This window comes from Oryx dammah, unplaced genomic scaffold, assembly GCF_014754425.2.
Source record: "Oryx dammah isolate SB20612 unplaced genomic scaffold, SCBI_Odam_1.1 HiC_scaffold_18, whole genome shotgun sequence".
Classification (NCBI taxonomy): Eukaryota; Metazoa; Chordata; class Mammalia; order Artiodactyla; family Bovidae; genus Oryx; species Oryx dammah.
The window spans coordinates 312,691-337,524 of NW_024070202.1; the positions used below are offsets into that span (position 1 = coordinate 312,691).

At 38.9% G+C, this 24,834-nt stretch overlaps 1 pseudogene; it reads right to left on the minus strand.

The window, feature by feature from the left end:
* Positions 1-325: 325 nt before the first annotated feature.
* The window catches only part of LOC120878246, a 34,964-nt pseudogene continuing 10,455 nt past the window's right edge, over positions 326-24,834 (minus strand).

Sequence of the window (24,834 nt, forward strand, 5' to 3'; positions counted from 1 at the left end):
CCTTTTTCTTAGGTCAGTGAAACTTGCATTCTACAGATAAGAAATTTCTACAGAGAAATTTCTATAGGCTCCCCTCTGTGACCCCAAAGGACTCACAGAAGAAAGAAACAATAATAATAATATTTCCTTTATATTGTATAGTTTTCAAAGCATATTCACACATATCAATCCATCCAAGCTTTTTTTAAAAAAAAAAAAAGAGGCTCAGAGATTAAATAAAGGGCATCTTCAAGGTCACACAGCTAGCCAGTCAGTGTCAGAGACCAGAATTTAAACCGTTACTTGATGGTACCCATTAAAAAAAAAATCAATCTCAAGAATAGGATTATAGAGATCCAGCATTTTTATTAACATTATCGGGGGGAATGTTTTGTAAGCAATACTTAACCAGTGACTGTGCTTTTCTTAATTTAGATCTCTCCTGTGATTTATTTTTCTTATCATGTGACTGTCGGTTGAAAGCTGGGGTCATTTCATGTCTTTTCCTTCTTCTGTTAATTGGAGAGCATTGGGAAAATTATAAAGATCATTTTAAAGCTTTGGTGGTGGGCATAGCTGTTTGTCTATTTGATTTTGTTGTTCCTGCGGTTTAAAAGATTATCTTCACTCAGCTGGAAAGAAGCCAAGTGTCTATCAATAGAGAAGGGGTTGAATAAACTCTGACACATCCACACAGTGGAGGACTGTGGGCTGTAAAATGGAGGCCAGAGTATTTCTTCATATACCTGTGGAGTGAGCTCCTGGACATATTGTTACATGAAGAAAGAAAGTGGGAAAAAGTGGTATGTATTGTATGACATCATTTCTTTCAGAAAGTGGTACATGTGTCTGTATTTGTTTATATTTTTTTTCATCCGCCCCACTTTTCTTCCTTTATGATTTTTAAATGTAAGGGCATTTTTAAAAATAGTTTACCTATCTGTAGGATTCCCCTGTGATCCAGTTAGGAACAGGGAACAGTATTGGAGACTTCTCCAGATACACTTTGTTTTGTATACTTGACTTTGGAACCATCTCAAAATTATGAAATAAAAGAAAAAAAAAATTCCAAAAATCTAAAAACAGCTGGTGGTGTTACCCCACACGAAGGAATAACTTCATGAGACTTTAACTGAACAGCCTTAGTAGAACATACTCTAAGGACAAAAACAGAGGCAGACATCCTAAACTGTTTTCACTAACCTTATTGTTTGTATTAGCATTAATATTTGTTTTTTTAAAGTAATTGCATTTATTCCCAGTATTCTGGGAGGAGGGTCATAGAGGATCCTGCTGTGATTAATGTCGGCGAGTGTTTTGCCTATGTTCTCCTCTAGGAGTTTTATAGTTTCTGGTCTTATGTTTAGATCTTTAATCCATTCTGAGTTTATTTTTGTGCATGGTGTTAGAAAGTGATCTAGTTTCATTCTTTTACAAGTGGTTGACCAGTTTTCCCAGCACCACTTGTTAAAGAGATTGTCTTTAATCCATTGTATATTCTTGCCTCCTTTGTGGAAGATAAGGTGTCCATAGGTGTGTGGATTTATCTCTGGGCTTTCTATTTTATTCCACTGATCTATATTTCTTTGTGCCAGTACCATACTGTCTTGATGACTGTGGCTTTGTATTAGAGCCTGAAGTCAGGCAGGTTGATTTCTCCAGTTCCATCCTTCTTTCTCAAGATTGCTTTGGCTATTTGAGTTTTTTTGTATTTCCATAGAAATCTTGAAATTATTTGTTCTAGCTCTGTGAAAAATACCACTGGTAGCTTGATACAGATTGCATTAAATCTATAGATTGCTTTGGGTAATATACTCATTTTCACTATATTGATTCTTCCAATCCATGAACATGGTTTATTTCTCCATCTATTAGTGTCCTCTTTGGCGAGGAAACCAGAATTGAAAGAGACACGTGTACCCCAATGTTCATTGCATCACTGTTTATAATAGCCAGGACATGGAAGTAACCTACATGTCCACTAGCAGAAGAATGGATAAGAAAGCTGTGGCACATATACACAATGGAGTATTACTCAGCCATTAAAAAGAATACATTTTAATATGTTCTAATGAGGTGAATGAAACAGGAGCTGATTATACAGAGTGAAGTAAGCCCAAAAGAAAAACATCAATACAGTATACTATTGCAAATGTACGGAATTTAGAAAGATGGTAATGATAACCCTGTATGAGAGACAGCAAAAGAGACACAGATGTATAGAGCAGTCTTTTGGACTCTGTGGGAGAGGGAAAGGGATGATTTGGGAGAATGGCATTAAAAATGTATAATATCATATAAGAAACGAATCTCCAGTCTAGGTTCGATGCAGGGTGCAGGATGCTTGTGGCTGGTGCACTGGGAAGACCCAGATGGATGGTGTGTGTGTGGGGGGGGAGATGGGAGGGGGGTTCAGGATTGGGGGGGAGGTGGAAGGGGGTTCAGGATTGGAAACACGTGTACACCTGTGGTGGGCTCATACTGATGTGTGGCAAAACCAATACAATATTTAATAATAATATTAATAATGATAATAATAATAAATAAAACATAAAGTGATTGCATATAATAGGATAAAATATGGATTAACATTATTATTATTATGAGTATATACCTTCTGGCTAAAGGCAAAATGACCAGAAACAAACACTGAATTCTAGTTAGCAGATTTGTTTTGACAATGATATGAGTTAGCAATTCAGAAATTACTTCCAGAATTTGTTAAGTAAATATATACTCTGTGTGTATACTTCATATAATACTTTTTTTTATACAAAATTATGTTGCATTGTGCTTAGTCGCTCAGTTGTGTCCAACTCTGTGTGAGTCTATGGATTGTAGCCCGCCAGCCTCCTCTGTCCTTGGGGATTCACCAGGCAAGAATACTGGAGTGGGTTACCATGCCCTCCTCCAGCAGATCTTCTCAAGCAAGGGATGGAACACAGGTTTCCCACATTGCAGATGGGTTCTGAGGCACCAGGGAAGCCCATACAAAATTATGTATGTACATATATAATTACATATATATATATATATATACACACACACAAATGTCACAGAGGGAGGCACAAATACGGAAAAGACTGTTATGAACCCAATGGTGCTGGATTGGAATCTGACGTAATAAAATATTAAAAGAAGCTGTAAGGAAAGCATTACAGCAACAAAATGCAAACAAATCCTAAAGAAAAAGTCAAATTTACCAATAAAGGTTCATTTAATTTCAATCACTTTTTGCTTCTCGGGGCTTCCCTGGTGGCTTAGCAGTAAAGAATCCACCTGTAATGCAGCAGATGGAGTTTTGATCCCTGAGTTGGGAAGATCCCCTGGAGAAGAGAATGGCAACCCACCCCAGTATTCTTGCCTGAGAGTCCCCATGGACAGAGGAGCCTGGTGGAGTCCATGTGGTTGCACAGAGTCTGACATGACTCAGTGACTAAACCACCACCACCAGTGAAAAGCATTTGTATTTCACAGTAGCTTCTGTTTTCATCTTTTCATAGACCAAGTTCTGTTCAGTCGCAAAGTCCTGTCTGACACTTTGCAACCCCATGAATCGCAGCATGCCAGGCCTCCCTGTCCATCACCATCTCCCAGAGTTCACTCAGACTCACGTCCATCGAGTCAGTGATGACATCCAGCCATCTCATCCTCGGCCGTCCCTTTCTTTTCCTGACCCCAATCCCTCCCAGCATCAGAGTCTTTTCCAATGGGTCAACTCTTTGCATGAGGTGACAAAACTACTGGAGCTTCAGCTTTAACATCATTTCTTCCAAGGAAATCCCAGGGTTGATCTCCTTCAGAATGGAATGGTTGGATCTCCTTGCAGTCCAAGGGACTCTCAAGAGTCTTCTCCAACACCACAGTTAAAAGCATCAATTTTTCAGCGCTCAGCCTTCTTCGCAGTCCAACTCTCACATCCATACATGACCACAGGAAAAACCATATCCTTGACTAGACGGACCTTAGTCAGCTAAGTAATGTCTCTGCTTTTGAATATGCTATCTAGGTTGGTCATAACTTTTCTTCCAACGAGTAAGTGTCTTTTAATTTCATGGCTGCAGTCACCATCTGCAGTGATTTTTGGAGCCCCCCAAAATAAAGTCTGACACTGTTTCCACTTTTTCCCTATTTCCCATGAAGTGATGGGACCAGATGCCATGATCTTAGTTTTCTGAATGTTGAGCTTTAAGCCAACATTTTCACTCTCCTCTTTCACTTTCATCAAGAGGTTTTTAGCTCCTCTTCACTTTCTGCCATAAGGGTGGTGTCATCTGCATATCTGAGGTTATTGATATTTCTCCCAGTAATCTTGATTCCAGCTTGTGCTTCTTCCAGTCCAGCGTTTCTTATGATGTACTCTGCATAGAAGTTAAATAAGCAGGGTGACAATATACAGCCTTGATGTACTCCTTTTCCTATTTGGTACCAGTTTGTTGTTCCATGTCCAGTTATAACTGTTGCTTCCTGATCTGCATACAGATTTCTCAAGAGGCAGGTCAGGTGATCTGGTATTCCCATCTCTCTCAGAATTTTCCACAGTTTATTGTGATCCACACAGTCAAAGACTTTGGCATAGTCAATAAACAGAAATAGATATTTTTCTGGAACTCTCTTGCTTTTTCCATGATCCAGTGGATGTTGGCAATTTGATCTCTGGCTCCTCTGCCTTTTCTAACACCAGCTTGAACATCAGGAATTCATGGTTCATGTATTGCTGAAGCCTGGCTTGGAGAATTTTGAGCATTACTAGCATGTGAGATGAGTGCAATTGTGCAGTAGTTTGAGCATTCTTTGGCATTGCCTTTCTTTGGAATTGGAATGAAAACTGACCTTTTCCAGTTCTGTGGCCACTTCTGAGTTTTCCAAATTTGCTGGCATATTGAGTGCAGCACTTTCACAGCATCATCTTTCAGGATTTGAAACAGCTCAACTGGAGTTCCATCACTTCCACTAGCTTTGATCGTAGTGATGCTTTCTAAGGCCCACTTGACTTCACATTCCAGGATGTCTGGCTCTAGATTAGTGATCACACCATCATGATTATCTGGGTCGTGAAGATCTTTTTTGTACAGTTCTTCTGTGTATTCTTGCCACCTCTTCTTAATATCTTCTGCTTCTGTTAAGTCCATACCATTTCTGTCCTTTATTGAGCCCATCTTTGCATGAAATGTTCCCTTGGTATCTCTAATTTTCTTGAAAAGATCTCTAGTCTTTCCCATTCTGTTGTTTTCCTCTATTTCTTTGCATTGATTGCTGAAGAAGGCTTTCTTATCTCTTCTTGCTATTCTTTGGAACTCTGCATTCATATGCTTATATCTTTCCTTTTCTCCTTTGCTTTTTGCCTCTCTTCTTTTCACAGCTATTTGTAAGGCCACCCCAGAGAGCCATTTTGCTTTTTTGCATTTCTTTTCCATGGGGATGGTCTTGATCCCTGTCTCTGGTACAATGTCACGATCCTCATTCCATAGTTCATAGACCAAAGTGCCAGTAAATTGTTTCTAAAAGGAAAGATGTGGAGAAGGGCACAGTTCTTACCCTTACTAGCTGTGTTCAATGGGGTCACAATTGTCCAGGTAATTGAAGCGAATGATATCAGTTGGATGCTTGTCAGAAGACCTCCAGGGTGGGAGTTCTTTCTCCCCTGGGTGGTTCTTCTTTCTTAAAGAGGAAGAGGATCAGAAAGCGGATGAAAGAGACAGCTTTCCCCCTGGAGAACTGCTTCTAGTGGGTTGAACATCCGCCATCACAAACTCATCTTTTGGAGGTGTCTAGAAGGAGAAAATTATTTCTGTTCTCAAAACACTATAATAATAACAAAAGTAAAACAAAGAACATGGACTTCCTCATGGTCTAGTGATTAAGAATCTGCCTGCCAATGTGGGGGACACTGGTTCAATCCCTGGTCCAGGAAGATTCCACATGCCTGTGTGCCACCACTGAGTTAGTGCTCTAGAGTCTGTGCTCTGCAACAAGAGAAGCCATCCCAATAAGAATCCTGAGCATGGAAGGTAAGGAATAGCCCCTACTCACTGCAACTAGAGAATGCCCAACGGCAGTAATGAAGACCCTTTGCAACCAAAAATGAATAAATAAATAAATGCTTTAAAAAAATCATCATTATCATCATCACCATGATGGCACTGATAATGGTGGCAGTGATTACAGCAGCCACCAACCCAGAGGTACTTGTATGTGCCAGGCACTGTCTCAGGAAGTATTCCTCCATTATTATTATTTTTTTTGAGGGGGGTTATACAGTGAGGCATGCAGGATCTTCATTCCCCCTACCAAGGATCAACCCTGCACCCCTTACACTGGAAGCAGAGAGTCTTAATCATTGGACCACCAGGAAAGCCTTGTTCCTACATTACTTTATTTAACCTTCATAATAACTTTAAAAGGTAATTGTAACTACTTCCATTTTACAGAAGAGAAAACTGAAGGTAGGATAAACTGATTAATTTTTCCACTAATACTATTAAGACATAAGCAGTAAGACACAGTGTCAGAATTTGAATCCAGGACTCTCCAGCTTCAAGCCCACACAATGAACTTCTCTATCCTGTATTGCCACCTCTCCTACCATATCATTATACAGTTATTCCACAACTGCAGCTAATTTGTTCATAAAAATATACATTCTTAAAAATAGTACCCTGTTCTACCTATCTAAAACACAGAGACAATTTCCATTATTTTCCAGTGGTCATGTATGGATGCGAGAGTTGGACTGTGAAGAAAGCTGAGCGCCAAAGAATTGATGCTTTTGAACTGTGGTTCAAAAAGACTCTTGAGAGTCCCTTGGACTGCAAGGAGATCCAACCAGTCCATCCTAAAGGAGATCAGCCCTGGGTGTACTTTGGAAGGAATGATGCTAAAGCTGAAACTCCAGTACTTTGGTCACCTCATGCAAAGAGTTGACTCATTGGAAAAGAATCTGATGCTGGGAGGGATTGGGGGCAGGAGGAAAGAGGGACAACAGAGGATGAGATGGCTGGATGGCATCACCGACTCGATGGACATGAGTCTGAGTGAACTCCGGGAGATGGTAATGGACAGGGAGGCCTGGCGTGCTGCAATTCATGGGGTCCCAAAGAGTTGGACATGACTGAGTGACTGAAATGAACTGAACTGAACTGAACTGAAACTATAGATTCTATCAATTATCAAAACTTCAGCCATTTCGATAGAATTGGAAATGAAAGTCTTTTTTTTTTTGGGGGGGGAGTCTATTTTTTAATTGCCCAAAATGAAAGTCTGGTTTTTCTGTATATAAAATTCATAAGGGTTTTTATGCAGCTGTAGCCTAGGAGAAGAGGTACTGCTATGTTGAGAAGCCATTAAAGGCTTAATTTTTGTTCTTTAAGAGATTAGGGAAGCTTTGTTCAGTAAATTCATTTGCTTAAATTGTTTGTGAAAATTTAAAAATTCCCCAAGTTCCTCCAAGCAGAATCAGTTAGTTTCTTATCCTTGTTTCAACTGCTCTTTCTTTGTACATGTTTCTCTCACAGGATAGTACTTTGTATTCCATGTGGTAACTATCTATTTGTCTGTGTCCTGGGCCATAGACTAGGCTCCCAGAAAGTGGGGTTAAGACCATTGTACCCTTAGCACCTAGCACATAACAGTATTTAATACATATTTACTGATTTAATGAGTGATTGTAGGTAGTAGAGTAAGAAGACATTTTACTTTTATATAATTGATGGCTCATTACTAATAGTATTCAATGTTTTATGTGAATCCTGGAGGAAGGCATGGCAACCCATTCCAGTACACTTGCCTGGAGAATCCCCATGGACAGAGGAGCCTGGTGAGCTACAGTCCATGGGATTGAAAAGAGTTGGACATGACTGAGCAACTAAGCACAGCACAGTGTGGATCTCACTTAAAATGGACATTCAAGGAATTCCCTGATGGTCCTGTGGTTAGGACTCCACACTTTCACTGCCGAGAACAGGAGTTCGATCCCTGGTCAGGGAGCTAAGAGCCCAAGTCACATGGGGTGGCCAAAAAAATAAAATAAGATGGACATTCATTTCATTTTCCTGAGTTTATATTAAATGAAACCTATTTTTGCTGGAAGAGGTCTTGTTTAACACCACTGGTAATAAAGAATACATGGTAATAAAAAAGCAGTTTCAGGGGAGACAATTTAGGCATGAATGCTAGTAACTATATATATAAATAAACATCATTAATTCTGAAAAGTACAAAATATTTGACCCATTAACATAATAAATAATAATAAAAACTGATGACTTTTCCATTAAGTAAACAAAAATTTTGTTCCCTTTAACCAAAGCCATTTGAAATTTTTAAAATCTCAAATGTTGAAAAAAATTTTAATGCTTTTGTTGGCATATATTGAAATAGCCAGACATCTTTTCTCTTTTATTCTGTGAATTACATGCACTGATTTTTGAATATTATGCCAACCTTACTCTCCTTGGATACATCCCACTTGGTCATCATGTATTATTCTTTTTTTATATCTTACTGGGTTTAATTTGCTAATTTTTTCTTTAATAGAAAAACTGAAATTTACTATAACAAAGTACTTCCTAAAGAAATTAAATACTAAGCAACAATGTGGCAATTTTCTTGTATCAGAACTATTCATCATTTTAAAATATGTGTGTGTTAGTTGCTCAGTCATGTCCGACTCTTTATGATCCTATGGACTGTAGCCCACTAGGCTCCTCCAACCATGGGGATTCTTCAGGCAAGAATACTGAAGTGGGTAGCCATTCTCTTCTCCAGGGGATCTTCCTGACCCAGGGATCAAACCTGAATCTGCATTGCAGGTGGATTCCTTACTGTCTGGGCCACCAGGGAAGGGCGTAAATAATTTCCAGAAAAAGAGTTATTGTTGAAGACCAAGTATTAAAATCAGTATTATATACAATACTCAAAACCTTTTTTCATTCTACAACCTGGTTAATCACTTTTCTCTCCCCAGAACAGCCCAAGCTTCAGCTATTGAAGCCTTTCCCTGCCTATGATTGACTTTGAATGAGAGTTAAGGAAAGCCTTGTGATAAAAGGAGTCATAGCTATTGTAATTTTTAAAATAACTCTTCCACCACTGCACTTTACATTTTTCTTTTTAAAAGAAATTCTCATGAAGAACAGCCATCATTAAAATCAGAAAGACTGCTTTTATCATTGTAATTATAACAATATTAATTATGCAGGTTATTACTATATTAATGTAGAGGGTTTCTACATCAAGTAAACACAATAAAATGAAATGTAAATGAGCATGTTAAGAACCAACTATTCATATTTCAAAAGGATTCTTCAATTCCAAAAGGACGCACTGCAGCTTTTCTATTAAAGAAAAAAATCCCTGTGGTTTTGAAAATAATTTAAACATTGTAATTTACACATAATTTTTAAGAACTCTTCTATTATACCAAACTATGCACAACTGCATGTACATAGATCATGCCATAAAGAAAAAGCTCATAAAAATTTCCCATAAGTTATCTAATTAACTGTGACTATAAGAATGAACATAAAGATTGGTTACAATGCATAGAAAACCACTAGAAAAATTTATGCTCATACTATTTATTGTTTACAATTCTATGAAGGACTTTACATTGCTAGTTTCTAAAGTAAAAAGAACTTTCATATGCCCATTATGCCCTTTCTTAATTACTAATTTTTTGAAACTTTTCTTTATAAATGATAGAAACATAAACTTCAGTTTGCCTGGTAGAATCATAGAAAATTTGAATTAGTTAAAGTAAAATTTGATGACCCATAGGTAATAAATACTGCACATTACCCACAGAATCCCAGTGTCAGAATTGTGTACTATAGGCACCAGGGACAGTGAAATCCAGGAATCTGGAGAGAATGAGCAGCTCCAAGTCCTAAGCTGGGTGGAACTGTGGTTTGTGAGTGTCAGATGACTTTCAACTAACATGGATACCTTGAAAAGAGCTGTTAAGTTCTTAGAACAAGGGAATTTTGAAGTCATGGTATATTTCTTTTGAACCAATGGCCTTCTCCAACTTAGTTCTAGAATTCCTAAGCAGCTGATGTAAGTAGTTCTGCTGCTTCTTTTCCCAAATTTACCTTGGGCTTGGTAACATTTAGTTCTTTCACCATTTGTATATAATGCTTCTTCCATACACCCTGCTCATAGGGAGTTGGGGAGACACTGATGTACCAGTTAAGCTGTAAACATTTTAGTACCCAGAGCTGATCCAGTTCAGTTAAATTCTTCCAATGCCAGTTCACCTGCAAAAACAATATTAAAAAACCCTTCAGTTTACATGTCCACTTTCTCTAGGTTTTGAGCTGTCACCCTGGTACTGAGAGAACTTCTTTATATTTTTTCTGGAGTGGATTGCTATGCCCTCCTCCAGGGGATCTTCCTGACCCAGGGATAGAACCCACTTCTCTGTTTCCTGCACTGCAGGCAGGTTCTTTACCACTGAGCCACTGGGGAAGTCCATGAATGAATCAGAGCAAACATAATTTTACCTAGATAAACCAGGCCTGGAGTTCACAACTAGTATCTTTTTGGTCCTTTTCCTCCAAATCACAATCAAGTTACCTCCTACCTGAAGAGCTTCCTAACCAGGCAGGAGGATTATTTTTTATTTTAATTGGAGGATAATTACTTTACAACATTATGATGGTTTTGCCATACATTGGCCATAGGTATACATGTGTCCCCTCCAACCTGAACACCACTTCCACCTCCCTCCCCATCCCATCCCTCCAGGTTCTCACAGAGCACTGACTTGGGTACCCCTTTTTCTTTTATTTTTTTTTAAATGTTAATTCAGACAGAATCCAAGTCAACTAATATTTATTGAGCACCTATTACCAATCCTTATCACAACCTGAAGGGTAGTATAATTAATATTCTCCCCTTGCAAATGGGGAAACTAAGCTTCAGATAAGAGTTTGGAACTTCCTAAAGATCTCTGGCTATGCCAAATCCTTTGACTGTGTGGATCACAATAAACTGTGGAAAATTCTGAGAGATGGGAATACCAGACCACCTGCCCTGCCTCTTGAGAAACCTGTATGTAGGTCAGGAAGCAACAATTAGAACTGGACATGGAACAACAGACTGGTTCCAAATAGGAAAAGAAGTATGTCAAGGCTGTATATTGTCACCCTGCTTATTTAACTTCTATGCAGGGTACATCATGAGAAACGCTGGACTGGAGGAAGCACAAGCTGGAATCAAGATTGCTGGGAGAAATATCAATAACCTCAGATATGCAGATGACACCACCCTTATGGCAGAAAGTGAAGAAGAACGAAAGAGCCTCTTGATGAAAGAGGAGAGTGAAAAAGTTGGCTTAAAGCTCAACATTCAGAAAACTAAGATCATGGCATCTGGTCCCATCACTTCATGGCAAAAAGATGGAGAAACAGTGGAAACAGTAGCTGACTTTATTTTTCTGGGCTCCAAAATCACTGCAGATGGTGATTGCAGCCATGAAATTTAAAAGATGCTTACTCCTTCAAAGGAAAGTTATGAGACAACATATTAAAAAGCAGAGACATTACTTTGCCAACAAAGGTCCGTGTAGTTAAGGCTATGGTTTTTCCAGTAGTCATGTATGGATGTGAGAATTCTTGACTATAAAGAAAGCTGAGCATGGAAGAATTGATGCTTTTGAACTTTAGTGTTGGAGAAGACTCTTAAGAGTCCCTTGGACAACAAGGATATCCAACCAGTCCATCATAAATGATATCAGTCCTGGGTGTTTATTGGAGGGACTGACGTTGAAGCTGAAACTCCATTACTTTGGCCACCTGATGCAAAGAACTGACTCATTTGAAAAGACCCTGATGTTGGAAAAGATTGAAGGCAGGAGGAGAAGGGGACGACAGAGGATGAAATGGTTGGATGGCATCACTGACTCAATGGACATGAGTTTGGGTAAAATCCGGCAGTTGGTGATGGACAGGGAAGCGTGGCGTGCTGCGATTCATGGGGTCGCAAAGAGTCAAACACGACTGAGCAACTGAACTGAACTGAACTGAAAGATCTCTGGGAGTCTGCATATGAAAGTTGTATGAAGGCTACAGAAACTCCAGTTGGCACATGACTTATTTTTTTTCAGGATATGCTTCTGTTTCCCTCCATTCTTATGATTTAACTAAATACAAATTTTATAAAGGGAACACAATGACTAATACTATATTGGTGTGTCCTAAATAGCCTTTAAGATTCAATAGAGCATTAAGCATTTGTTCTGAGGACTTCCCTGGTGCTTTAGTGGCTAAGATTCTGTTCTTTCAGTGCAGGGGGACAGGGTTTGATCCCTAGTTAGGGAACTGGATTCCACGTGGTGCAACTGATACCTGGTGCAGCCAAATTAATAAATTTTTTAAAGTATTCTGTACATTCCATTTTCATAGCATTATGGTCAGTCCTACACATCCAGCAACTGGTGGTGACCCTATTATGTGTCAGTTCAGTTCAGTCACTCAGTCGTGTCCAACTCTTTGCGACCCCATGAATCGCAGCACACCAGGGCTCCCTGTCCATCACCAACTCCCAGAGTTCACTCAGACTCACGTCCAAAGAGTCAGTGATGCCATCCAGCCATCTCATCCTCTGTTGTCCCCTTCTCCTCCTGCCCCCAATCCCTCCCAGCATCAGATTTTTTTCCAGTGAGTCAAATCTTCGCATGAGGTGGCCAAAGTACTGGAGTTTCAGATTCAGCATCATTCCCTCCAAAGAAATCCCAGGGCTGATCTCCTTCAGAATGGACTGGTTGGATCTCCTTGCAGTCCAAGGGACTCTCAAGAGTCTTCTCCAACACCACAGTTCAAAAGCATCAATTCTTTAGCACTCAGCCTTTGTCACAGTCCAACTCTCACGTCCATACATGACCACAGGAAAAACCATAGGCTTGACTAGACGGACCTTTATTGGCAAAGTAATGTCTCTACTTTTCAATATGCTATCTAGATTGGGCATAAATTTACTACCAAGGAGTAAGCGTCTTAATTTCATGGCTGCAATCACCATCTACAGTGATTTTGGAGCCCCAAAAAATAAAGTCAGCCACTGTTTCCACTGTTTCCCCATCTATTTCCCATGAAGTGATGAGGTTTTAAATACGTATTAGTAGAAACTAGAGTCAAGTCCATATATAAAGTTGAGACTAGGCATTCTATGTCTCTTATCAAGAATTGCAGAGATAATAGCTAATCTTCACATTCATTTCATCCTTGAAAACTAGCCTCTTTTTCAAGGTTAACTCAATAATAAATAATGTTTGATTGCCCCCAGAAGGAGCCGAACACTCTGTAATGGAACTGGCTACCCATCCATCTGTTTATCTGTTTCTCTTCCTCCCTCCCTCCATCCATTGTGTATGGAGTTTCTATTATGTTCAGGATTATTTTATGGGCTGAAGATAAGACATGTAGGGGAGAGGGAAGCAGAAGGGGGCACAATTAGGAGAAACAGTAGGTTCAGGATCTAGATGGAGGAAAAGGCTTAGGGGATCTGTTACAACACTGCAGGCAGAAACAGAGATCATAACCACTTTGTGCAACCCAGAATGAAGCTGCAGTGCCCTTAATCTTCATATGGTTAGTTAATTCAATCAAGATGTGGAGTTTGGGAGGGAGGGGATGGGGAGAAAGTTTTTCTCAATTCTCATCCTTTTCCTCTTTTGACTTAGATCTGGTTTAGACCTGGGTAGTTAAGTTGAGGATTCCCCCCTGCACTGAGGATAGATAAAATTTTGCTTTGTTTTTTATTTTTGCTGCTTTTTGTTTGTTTAAAACTAAACAGGAATGAGGAAAGTTGAGGGTAGGTAAGCTCTTTCAAAACTGTAAGACAACACCTACCACATTTTTAAACAGCTCAAAGCTCATCTTGGTGTAATCATTTTATTGTTTACTTTAAATATAGCTAAAGAACAATTGCTTCACAGTCAGTTCTGGGAATAAAATACAATGCTGAAATCTAACAAGATTAACATATGGTACACATAGATGATAAGATTATCTATTTCGTATCACATCTCCCTGGAATGATAACATTCTCATTGTGAAAAACATGGAAAGTTATGAGAAACCTGAAGAAAAACAAAACCCAGAACCCTGTCAATCAGAGATGACCAAACATTATCAACAAGCTGGTAGAGTTGTTTTCCTTTCTGTTTTCCAGGTATATATGAAAGCAAAATTGGGAAACTGCATGCAATTAGAAATCACGCTTTCTTCATTTTACACATAATAAGCATCTCTGTTCTTCCAAAACATGTTTTCTAACGACTGCCTAATAATTCATTATATGGCAGAATGATACTCTATTACTGGTCATTTAAAACACTATTTTTTTTTAATTGTTTAAGTTTTAGAGTAATATGTGTACATCAATACTAAATTCAAAGATACCAAGGGGCACACTGTAAAAAAAGTAAAAAAAAAAAAAAAAAGGCTCTCTCATCCTTGTCATCTAGCCTCTCATTTCCCTCCCTGAATGTAACCACTGTTACTGGCTTCTTGTGTGCCATTCCAGAAGGGTAACAAATATGGAAACATTCTTTTATTCTTTCCAAGTGGTAGGATAATTCTGCACCTTTGTTGTTTTATTGATAATATATTGAGGAGATAGTTGCAACCAGTCAGCTATTAGCAGACATTTCCATTATTTCCAAACTTTTGCTACTACAAACAATGATGCAATATTCTTATATAGACATAAATTTTGCATGTGTTGAAGTAGACCCATCTGACAAATTCCAAGAAGTGGAACTACTGGCCAAAGGTAATCTTAATTTTTTTTCTTTTTTTTTTTTTTGGCCATGTCTCATGGCATGCAGGATCTCAGTTCCCCAACCAGGGATCAAACTCACACCCTTGGTAGTGAAAGCCACTGGATCACCAGGGAATGTCCAGGAATCTTTATTTAAAATTGAGTACTACCAAATTGCTCTCCTTGGTGTTTGCATCAATTTATCTATGAAGGTGCAACATATGAAGGTGCTTGTTTCCCCACACACTCAACAATATAATATATTATCATTAAAAAAGAAACTCAAAAAAAAAAAAAAAAAGAAACTCAATCCATCTGAGTCACAAACGATGGCATGAAAATGAAGCTAAGCATTTTATCTATTTTAGAAACATCTGCTTTTCTTTCTGTGAACTATTTGTTCACTTCCTTTGCTCATTTTTCTGCTAGGCTTTGTTTTTTATTTTTTCTTCTTAATGTAGATTTATAGTTATTCTTTAAAAAATAACAAAATTGCCCCTTTGCTGGCAATATGATTTTTTCCCCCTCTTATTTTATTTATTTTTTTTTTGGCCACACTGTAGCAGCTTGTGGGTTCTTAGTCTCCCGGCCAGGGGCTGAACCTGAGACCTCATCAGTGAAAGCACTGAGTCCTAACCACTCCCAGGGAGCTCCCTCCTGTTTACTGTCTGTATTTATTTACAGTTTTCTTCTCTGGAGAAAATTTTAACTTTTATAATCACAACTTAAAATCTTGCTTTCTTTATTTATAAAGCATATATAATATACATATAAAATATATAAAATAAAGCAATATTTTAAGTTATACATTTTCTTTTGAGCTTCTGAATATTATAGATTACTCACAAAGTCTTCCTTACCTAGATTTCCTTTAATTACATTTTTTCCCCTTTAGTCATGCCTGGTGGCTTGCAAGATCTTAGTTCCCCAAACAGGGATTGAACTTCTGCCCTCAGCAGTGAAAGAGCAGAGACTTAACCACTGGACCAGGGAATTCCCTCCTTTGAGTAGGAAATGGATTCCTATAATTTAATATCAATCTTTTATTCTTCTAGAATTTTTTTCTAGATACTGCCTGATTGTTCCAACACCAATTATTAAATACATCATCTATCTTACTGCATTCATTTTCTTAATTTTAAAAAATAAAGTTACCATGTGAATGCACTGTAACAGGTAATTCCTGGTCTTTCTAGACTATGAAAAGAAATAAACAAAATGACTATCAATTTTCTATCTTAAAAAATATACTTGAATACACCATGGAATTACTTGTAAGAAAATAATGGTCAGATGCTTTTCCAACCTGTGAGCACATTTGCCCACTCTGAACTCCTTTAGTCTCACATGCTTCTGTATTTATCACATTAGCACCTTATTTCATGCTTTTCTATTTATGAATGGCCTGCACTCTACACTTTAACTTTTACTATGGTCCTCTGCTGTGCAATATAAGACTACTCTGATGATGAACCATTATATACATGTGTATATATTTTCCCAACTGGCTAATACTGTTTTACGGACATTTAGTGATGGCTTCCTTTTTCTCCCCTTTGAGCACTAAGCGCACAGCAGACACAAAGAGATGGGGGGCAATCCAAACTGTACAAACGAAACGTGGTGAGCGTCTCATCAGTGCCTGGTTTTGTATATGTGCTTTCTTTTTTTTCCTCAAGTTTCAGTGTTTTCTAGGCTGTCTTTACAAAACACCAAACACTGCTTCTTTATCTGTACCTCTGCACAACGACAAAGTCTTCGGGGGTTCAAGAAAGAAAAGATATATCAAGATATCTTTGGGAGCTTGGTAGTAAAATTCAGAGCTTCTGCTGGAATTTTCTCCTGAAACTTTCAAAAGCAGAACTTTTGCTGTGACAAGGAGCAGCATTTTAACAGGACTGTCAGGATTCTTCTCCTCTGAGTGTCTGTCCATTTGTCAAACTGGGAAAAAAAAAAAAAAAGCTCCAGGTTTAGTCTGACACCAGAGATGCATTATGAAAGAGATAAAGAACTGCATAGAAGGTGAGTTTAGTAACTTATTCTTAACGAATTGCATGCATTTCTTTCCCTAACAAGTACACTCCATGTTTTGCCACCTACCTGTTCTTTCTCACATTTGTGTGTGTGAGACCAAGCAAGGCTGGTGTGGACATAGACGTGCACTTGACCTCAAAACAGGAGTTATAGAAAAATTTGGGAGGCGGTCATAGTCATAAACTGAGAATATACACAGACTTATAAAATGTAGATCTTTAACTTTTGATGGGGCTATATCCCAATTAATCCATCATAAGTTGAAAATATCATAAATTAAAAATGCACATAATACACTTAACCTACCAAACATCCTAGCTTAGCCCAGTCTACCTTAACATGCTCAGAATGCTTACATGAACCCTGATGCTTGTTGCTGTTGTTTAGTTGCTCACCAGGCTCCTGTGTCCATGGGATTCTCCAGGCAAGAATACTGGAGTTGGTTGCCATGCCCTCCCCCATGGGATCTTCCTGACCCAGGGATCAAATCTGAGTCTCCTGCATTGACAGGGGTATTCTTTATCACTGAGCCACCAGGGAAGCCCTCACATGAACCTACATTTGGGCAAAATCATCTACCACAAAGCCTATTTTATAATAAAGTGTTGACTAGTTCATGTAATTTATTGACTACTACACCTAGAGATTGAGAAGGAAATGGCAACCCACTCCAGTGTTCTTGCCTGGAGAATCCCAGGGACGGGGGAGCCTGGTGCACTGCCGTCTATGGGGTCACACAGAGGCGGACACGACTGAAGTGACTTAGCAGCAGTAGCAGCACACCTAGAGAAGGGAATGCCAACCCACTCCAGTATTCTTGCCTGGAGAGTTCCATGGACACAGGAGCCTGGTGGGCTACAGTCCATGGGGTTGCACAGAGTTGGACATAACTGATGCAACTTAGCATGTACACAAGCACACTGAACGTGAAAACCAGAATGGCTGTCTCGGTACTGATGGTTTTAAGTGTATCTGGCCTGTACTTTTGTGACCAAGTGGCTGACTGGGAGCTGTGGCTCACTGGCTGTCCGGCACCATAAATGAGTATCCTACTGCACATGGCTAGCCACCCCTTCCAAAAAAACTCAAATAGAAAATTTTAAATATGGTGTCCACTGAATGTCTATCACTTTTCCGTCACTGTAAAGCCAAAAAAATTGCTAAGCCAAAGCATCTTTAGCTGTACAACCTTAAGAGAAGATACCTGGGCAGTCAGTCTCCCTTCACAGTTTCTATATCAGTTCAAAACTCCAGGACCAGAAACAAACCTTTGCGTTCACAATTAGAGATAAGACAATATAAGCAAATATCTCTGAGAAGGGGGGTTAAAGTCCCGTGTGTGTGTGTTCTCAGTCACTCACTCTTGTCTGACTCTTTGCTGAGCCCACTAGGCTCCTCCAGGCAAGAATACTGGGATGAGGTGCCATTTCCTATTCCAAGGGATCTTCCCGACCCAGGGATCGAACCTGTGTCTTTTGGGTCTCCTACATTGGCAGGTGGATTCTTTACCACTAGCACCACCTGGGAAGCCCCAGTTAAAGTCCTACTAATATGTAAATGATTGATATGATTGGAAAGGAAAAGTTGATAGGAGGACCTGGAAAAAAAAAAAAAAAAAGAGTGCCAGAGACAGGAAGTACATGCCAAAGTAATCTGGGGCATACCAAACAAACACTTGGGTTACTTCACAATTGTCCCCAGTGATGACCCCAAACCAGTCCCAATATTAGTGACTGATCAAAGATGAGAACGTGAGAGCTAGCCAAAATCAAAACAAAGTTTCTTATGGGAACAGCTAGCAGCTGAAGGAGCTGTTATCAGAGTCTAAATCTGTTTTTCATTTTTAGTCCATTAGAGAGGGGAAAACAAGGAAGTTTGGGGTTACTTGTATTTTATACGCTATTGCATTTCACTGATAGATATTTGCTAGTTATTATAAAGTAATCAGAATTTTATAATACTTTAGTTTTAATCATAAAATACATTGACCACCGAAAAAGGCATATAAAGTAAAAATGTATTTTTGAGAAGCTTTATGACAAGTCAAATTCTTTATAATCATAGGATCTACTTTTTTTTAATTAGTTGGAATACTTCTTGATTAAAACTAGTTACTGTGGGACTTCCTTGGAAGTCCAGTGGTTAAGAATCCGCCAGTGCAGGGGACATGGGTTCCACCCCCGGTCTGGGATGATTCCACATGCTGCAAGGCAAGTAAGCCTGAGAGCCACAATTACTGAGCCCACACACCACAGCGACTGAAGCCCAAGCACCCTAGAGCCTGTGCTCTGCAACAAGAGAAGCCACTGCAGTAGGAAGACTGCGTACTGCAAGCAGAGAGGAGTGGTCCCATGCTCACGACAACTGGAGAAAGCCCGCACACAGCAACAAAGACCCGGCTCAGCCATAAACAAATAAATAAAAAGGATCTGCCTGCCAATGCAAGGGACTAGGGTTGATATCTGCTTGGGGAACTAAGATCCCACATACCACAACTAGAGAAAGCCGGTGTGCTGCAACAAAGACCCAGTGCAGCCAAAACAAAGAATTTTAAATAAAACAAAAACTATTCACTGTTATCAGATCTATTTAGTGCTCATCATTCTCACTTTGGACACTATCATTCAAGGGGGATGGGGGACTCTAAAATGAAAAAAAAAATCCATCAGAAACCTTAACTTACAAATAAGTGAATAAAATGTATTCATGTATGAATGTTCCCAGATTTCTTCTCAGCCTGTTTCTGCACAGTCCATATTTCCAACTAACATAAAATGAGACTTCTTTCCTTTGGGGATGGATTATTAGAATGATAGAAAAGCCAGACCAGAGTGGCGAGGGCCAGGGAAAGGACCAGCCCATGATGCTGCAGTGATCTATAAAACAAAGAGCCAGTGGGGGGCATATGGAGACAGGAGAGCTGCAGGGTCTTGGCTTGTAGGCAGCTTGTGGAGGTTCAGACTGTAACTGCCTTTCCAGTAGTTTTACAGTGTGAGAGAACTGGGGAATGAAGAAAGGGGGTCTGGTAAGTAGTGCTATGAGTTCTGAATTGGATCCCCTGTGCTTTTTCTTTGAGAGACAACATGAAAATTGGTATTCATCTTTAAAATTACTTTGGGCAGTGCTACGTGCTGCTCTGTAGAAACTGAGCTACGTGGGGACCCAGGATGATTAGGGTTATGAAAAAAATTTTATGGGATATTATTATCACTACAGTAAATCAGGAATAACTCCAAATGCCTCACGATAGTGAATCAGCTCAGCAACATGATAAGAGAAAATATGGCATTAAGGATGTATAGAGGCTTTGGGAATGAGGCCATTCAGAGTCTTACTAAGAATCTCTTAATTTCTTCATTTATATATTGAGAATAATTATATCTAAATTTAGAGTTACTGGGAAGATTAAATAAATGAAAATATGTATAAAATTCCTAAGACAGTGTATGACTCATTGCACTCATGGTAGCTAATATTATAAACAGTGGTCCCCAACCTTTTTGGCACCAGGGACCAGTTTCATAGAAGATAATTTTTCCACGGACTGGGGGAACAGGTAGAGAGGAATGGCTTCGGGGTGATTTAAGCGCACTACATTTTGTTGTAGTTCAGTCACTCAGTCATGTCTGACTCTTTGCAACTCCATGGGCTGCAGCATGCCAGACTTCCCTGTCCTTCACCATCTTCTGGAGCTGGCACAAAATCATGTCCATTGAGTCAGTGATGTTTTTCTGCCATCTGGTCCTCTGTCGTCGCCTTCTCTTCCTGCCTTTAATCTTTCCCAGCATCAGTCTTTTCTAATGAGTTGGCTCTTTGCATCTGGTGGCTAAAGTATGGAGTTTCAGCTTCAGCTCAGTCCTTCCAATGAATATTCAGGACTGACTTCCTTTAGGCTTCCTTTAGGTCAATCCTAAAGACTCTCAAGACTCTTCTCCAACACCACAGTTCAAAAGCATCAATTCTTCATTGCCCAGCCTTCTTTATGGTTCAACTCTCACATCCATACATGACTACTCGAAAAACTACAGCATTACATTTATTGTGCACTTTATTTCTAATGTTATTCAACTGCTGATCTGATGGGAGGTACCAATGGGTCTTTGGCTCAGAGGTTGGGGACCCCTGTTATAAAATATCATAGTGATGTTAAAAATAATAAGTATGAGGGGTAAGTCATTAGATATACTATAATTAAATTACAAAGCATAAAGTTACCATGTTTGTACATTAACAAGGACAGGAAGCACATTTGGAAGGATTGAGGTCAGCTCAATTATTTTCATGGATGCCCAGAAGAAGAGAACAGGCTCAGATTGAAAAACAGTGATTTAGAATGAATATAAAAGAACATTAGGATTATAAAGCGCTGAATAAATCTATAAAAGAAAACATTCAAACCTTTTCCTCTAGAGATTAAAAAGATAATTACATTGGTTTCTCATTTATTTCCCTGATTATAACAGTCAAAGAAAATTTATATTTGGCTTTGATAGGTGTTCTTTGCCTCGGGGGTTTCTCCTTTCTAATTGTGTTTACTTAATCTAACAGAAAATGAATTTGCATTCCTTGAACTTCTACCAGTTGAAGGTGGGTAGATGACTGAGAAAAATGCTTAACAGCTAGGGAAAATCCCCTTGGAATTTAAAAGGTGCTGGGACTAATCACTGCAGATAGTGATTGCAACCATGAAATTAAAAGACACTTATTCCTTGGAAGAACAGTTATGACCAACCTAGATAGCATATTGAAAAGCAGAGACATTACTTTGCTGACTAACATCTGTCTAGTCAAGGCTATGGTTTTTCTGGTGGTCATGTATGGATATGAGAGTTGGACTGTGAAGAAGGCTGAGCTCTGAAGAATTGATGCTTTTGAACTGTGGTGTTGGAGAAGACTCTTGAGAGTCCCTTGGACTGCAAGGAGATCCAACCAGTCCATTCTGAAGGAGATCAGCCCTGGGATTTGTTTGGAGGGAATGATGCTGAAGCTGAAACTCCAGTACTTTGGCCACCTCATGCGAAGAGTTGACTCATTGGAAAAGACTCTGATGCTGGGAGGGATTGGGGGCAGGAGGAGAAGGGGACGACAGAGGATGAGATGTCTGGATGGCATCACTGACTGATGGACGTGAGTCTGAGTGAACTCTGGGAGTTGGTGATGGACAGGGAGGCCTGGCGTGCTGCGATTCATGGGGTTGCAAAGAGTCAAACACGACTGAGCGAATGAACTGAACTGAACTGGGACTAATCCAAAAAGTAGATAATCCATGGAAGAATTAACTGTACATGAATTTGGTAATCGCCCAGTATCTTTCTCTTTTTTTAAAAAAATTCTAAATTGAAGTATTATTATTTTACAATGTTTTAGGTATATAGCATAGTGATTCAGATACATATACATACACACACACACACACACATATATTCTGTTTTAGGTCCTTTTCCACTGTAGGTTATTATAAGATATTGGATATAGTTCTTTGTGCTATACAGTAGGTTCCTGGTTTTCTTTTTTTCAAATCTATTTTATATGTAGTAGTATACATATCTGTCCCACATCTCTTGCTTCAGCTCTTCAAGAAAAAAGAGCCATACCATCATAGCCAGGGATCTAATGTGTGAGACAGCAGAGCAGCTAGAACCATTTTCTTATCCTGGTACCATGTATGATACCTCATTTTACAGTTAGTTCCTTTTTAATATTAATATCATATATAATTAATATATGACATTGTGCTATATTATTTTATGCTATACTATCTTATATGGCCATCATGCTATACTATCTTATATGGCCATCACTGGTGACTCAGTGGAAAAGAATACGCCTGCCAGGCAGGAGAGAGCAGGTCAATCCCCGGGTCAGGAAGATCCCTTGAAGAAGGAAATGGCAACTGGCTCCAGTATTCTTGCTTGGGAAATCACATGGACAGAGAAGCCTGGTGGGTTTACAGTCCACAGGGTCACAAAAGACTCAGACACGACTTAGTGACTAAACAGCAACAATACTATCTTATAGCATATTATAATTATATTTCATAGTTACTTCTAATGCCTTTGTATAGGGATTTCCTGACAATAAGATTGTGATCCCATTTTCAGGGTAGTTGTTACAAGGATTCTTGCTGCACTTTCAAGATGTGAGGACAATTGCTAGGGCATCAGTGCCACTCATCTCACATCAAATGGCAAGGAAAGGAAAGTTCTCAGGAAGTGAGGTCAAGATGAAGGAAGAGGCTTGTTATGGTTTTGCTTTTTGGTTATATTATCTTGGGCTTCTCTCGTGGCTCAGCTGGTAAAGAATCTGTCTGCAGCGCGGGAGACCTGGGTTTGATCTCTGGGTTGAGAAGATCCCCTGGAGAAGGAAATGGCAACCCACTCCAATATTATTGCTTGGAAAATCCCATGGACAGAGGAAGTTGGCAGGCTACAGTTCATGGGGTTGCAAAAGAGTCAGACACAACTGAATATGCACACATGGCTAAATATAAAATACTTTTTGGACTGTCTATCATTGAATAGGTTTCACATTATATCTTTCCCCTTACTATCCAGATTGTTTTTAAAAGTGACTTCACTTCTAATTTGAGATTGAGCTTTAAAGCCAATACTTGACTTCTACAGTCAAAATCCCAAGTAATGCTAAGTTTAAAACTCAGTATCCTTGGGCTTCCCTGGTGGCTCAGTGATAAAGAATCTACCTGCCAATGCAGGTGACATGGGTTTGATCCCTGATCTGGGAAGATCCTACATGCAGCAGAGCAACTAAGCCCCTGTGCCACAACTACTGATCCTGTGTTGATCCCACATGCTACAACTTAAACGAGAAGGCTCTAGAGCCCATGCTTTGTAACAAGAGAAGCCATGGCAATGAGAGACTTGCACACCACAACTAGAGAAAAGCCTGTGCAGTGAGGAAGACCCAGCACAGCCATAAATAAAGGAAAAAAAAGAAAAAATAAAACTGTATCCTTACTTCTCTCCTTTCTTTTTTTATTGAAAATGCATTCCTTGTGCTATCAATCTGTTATATGGTTCATAAAACACACAGACAAATAAAGCCTAAAACCTAAAATGGAGAGAGAAAACGGAATAAAAATAAACTGGAAATATCCCCTTGAAACTTAATTCATGTGGCTTTCATGGAGGGATAAAGATTACCATATGATCTAGTGAATTTATGGAATAAGTTTGTTGTTGGGAAAAAGAGAAAAAACAGTGAGTATCATTTATTCATTTAGAAAATATTTATTAAATGCCTGATAGCATCAAGCAATGTACAACAAGGAGCATGGTAAAACCATGCCTGACCCTGTAGTTTGGCTGCTTGGAGTAGCAAGATAATTAGTGATCTCTGCAAATATCAGGGACCTTTGCAAATATATGCTTCTATTAGTTATGATAAAAGAAAACAATTAACAAGATCTTTTTAAAAGTTTGAAGACCTTGAATTTTATCCAGGGTGATATTAAAAATGTTTAACAACTGGCAATGCTACCAACCAATCAAAGTAGACAGAGGCTGGTCAGCCATACCAATGAATTCTGCCTGAACATTAGCCCTGGTTATATCAATTTAGGGATTTCCATTCATTGTAAGTAGAATGAAAATGCAAATATAATCATTTTAAATATGTCTCTTTTTATTTTATCTATTTGCTTTTTTTATAAGTCTCTTTTTTAAGTTGTTGGTAACAAAGTTAGTTTAAAAACCCAAATACAATATGAGAAAAACTTAGCTAGATTTTAAATTTCAGGTATTTTTCATTTTGCCATTTTTAGTGAATTTATTTTATAAAATTTTATTATTATTTTGAATAGATATTATCTTCACATGATTAAAAACATTCACATGATTAAAAATTCAAAAGACACATAAGGCTCTCCAGGTAAGAGTCTCTTCCACCCTTTAGACAGTTTTCCTGTCTGAAGGAAATCAATATTGTTCCTTTTCTTATAAAAATAAATGTAAAGTGAAGTCGATCAGTCGTGTCCAACTCTTTGCGACCCACGGACTATAACCTGCCAGGCTCCTCTGTCCATGGGGTTTTCCAGGCAAG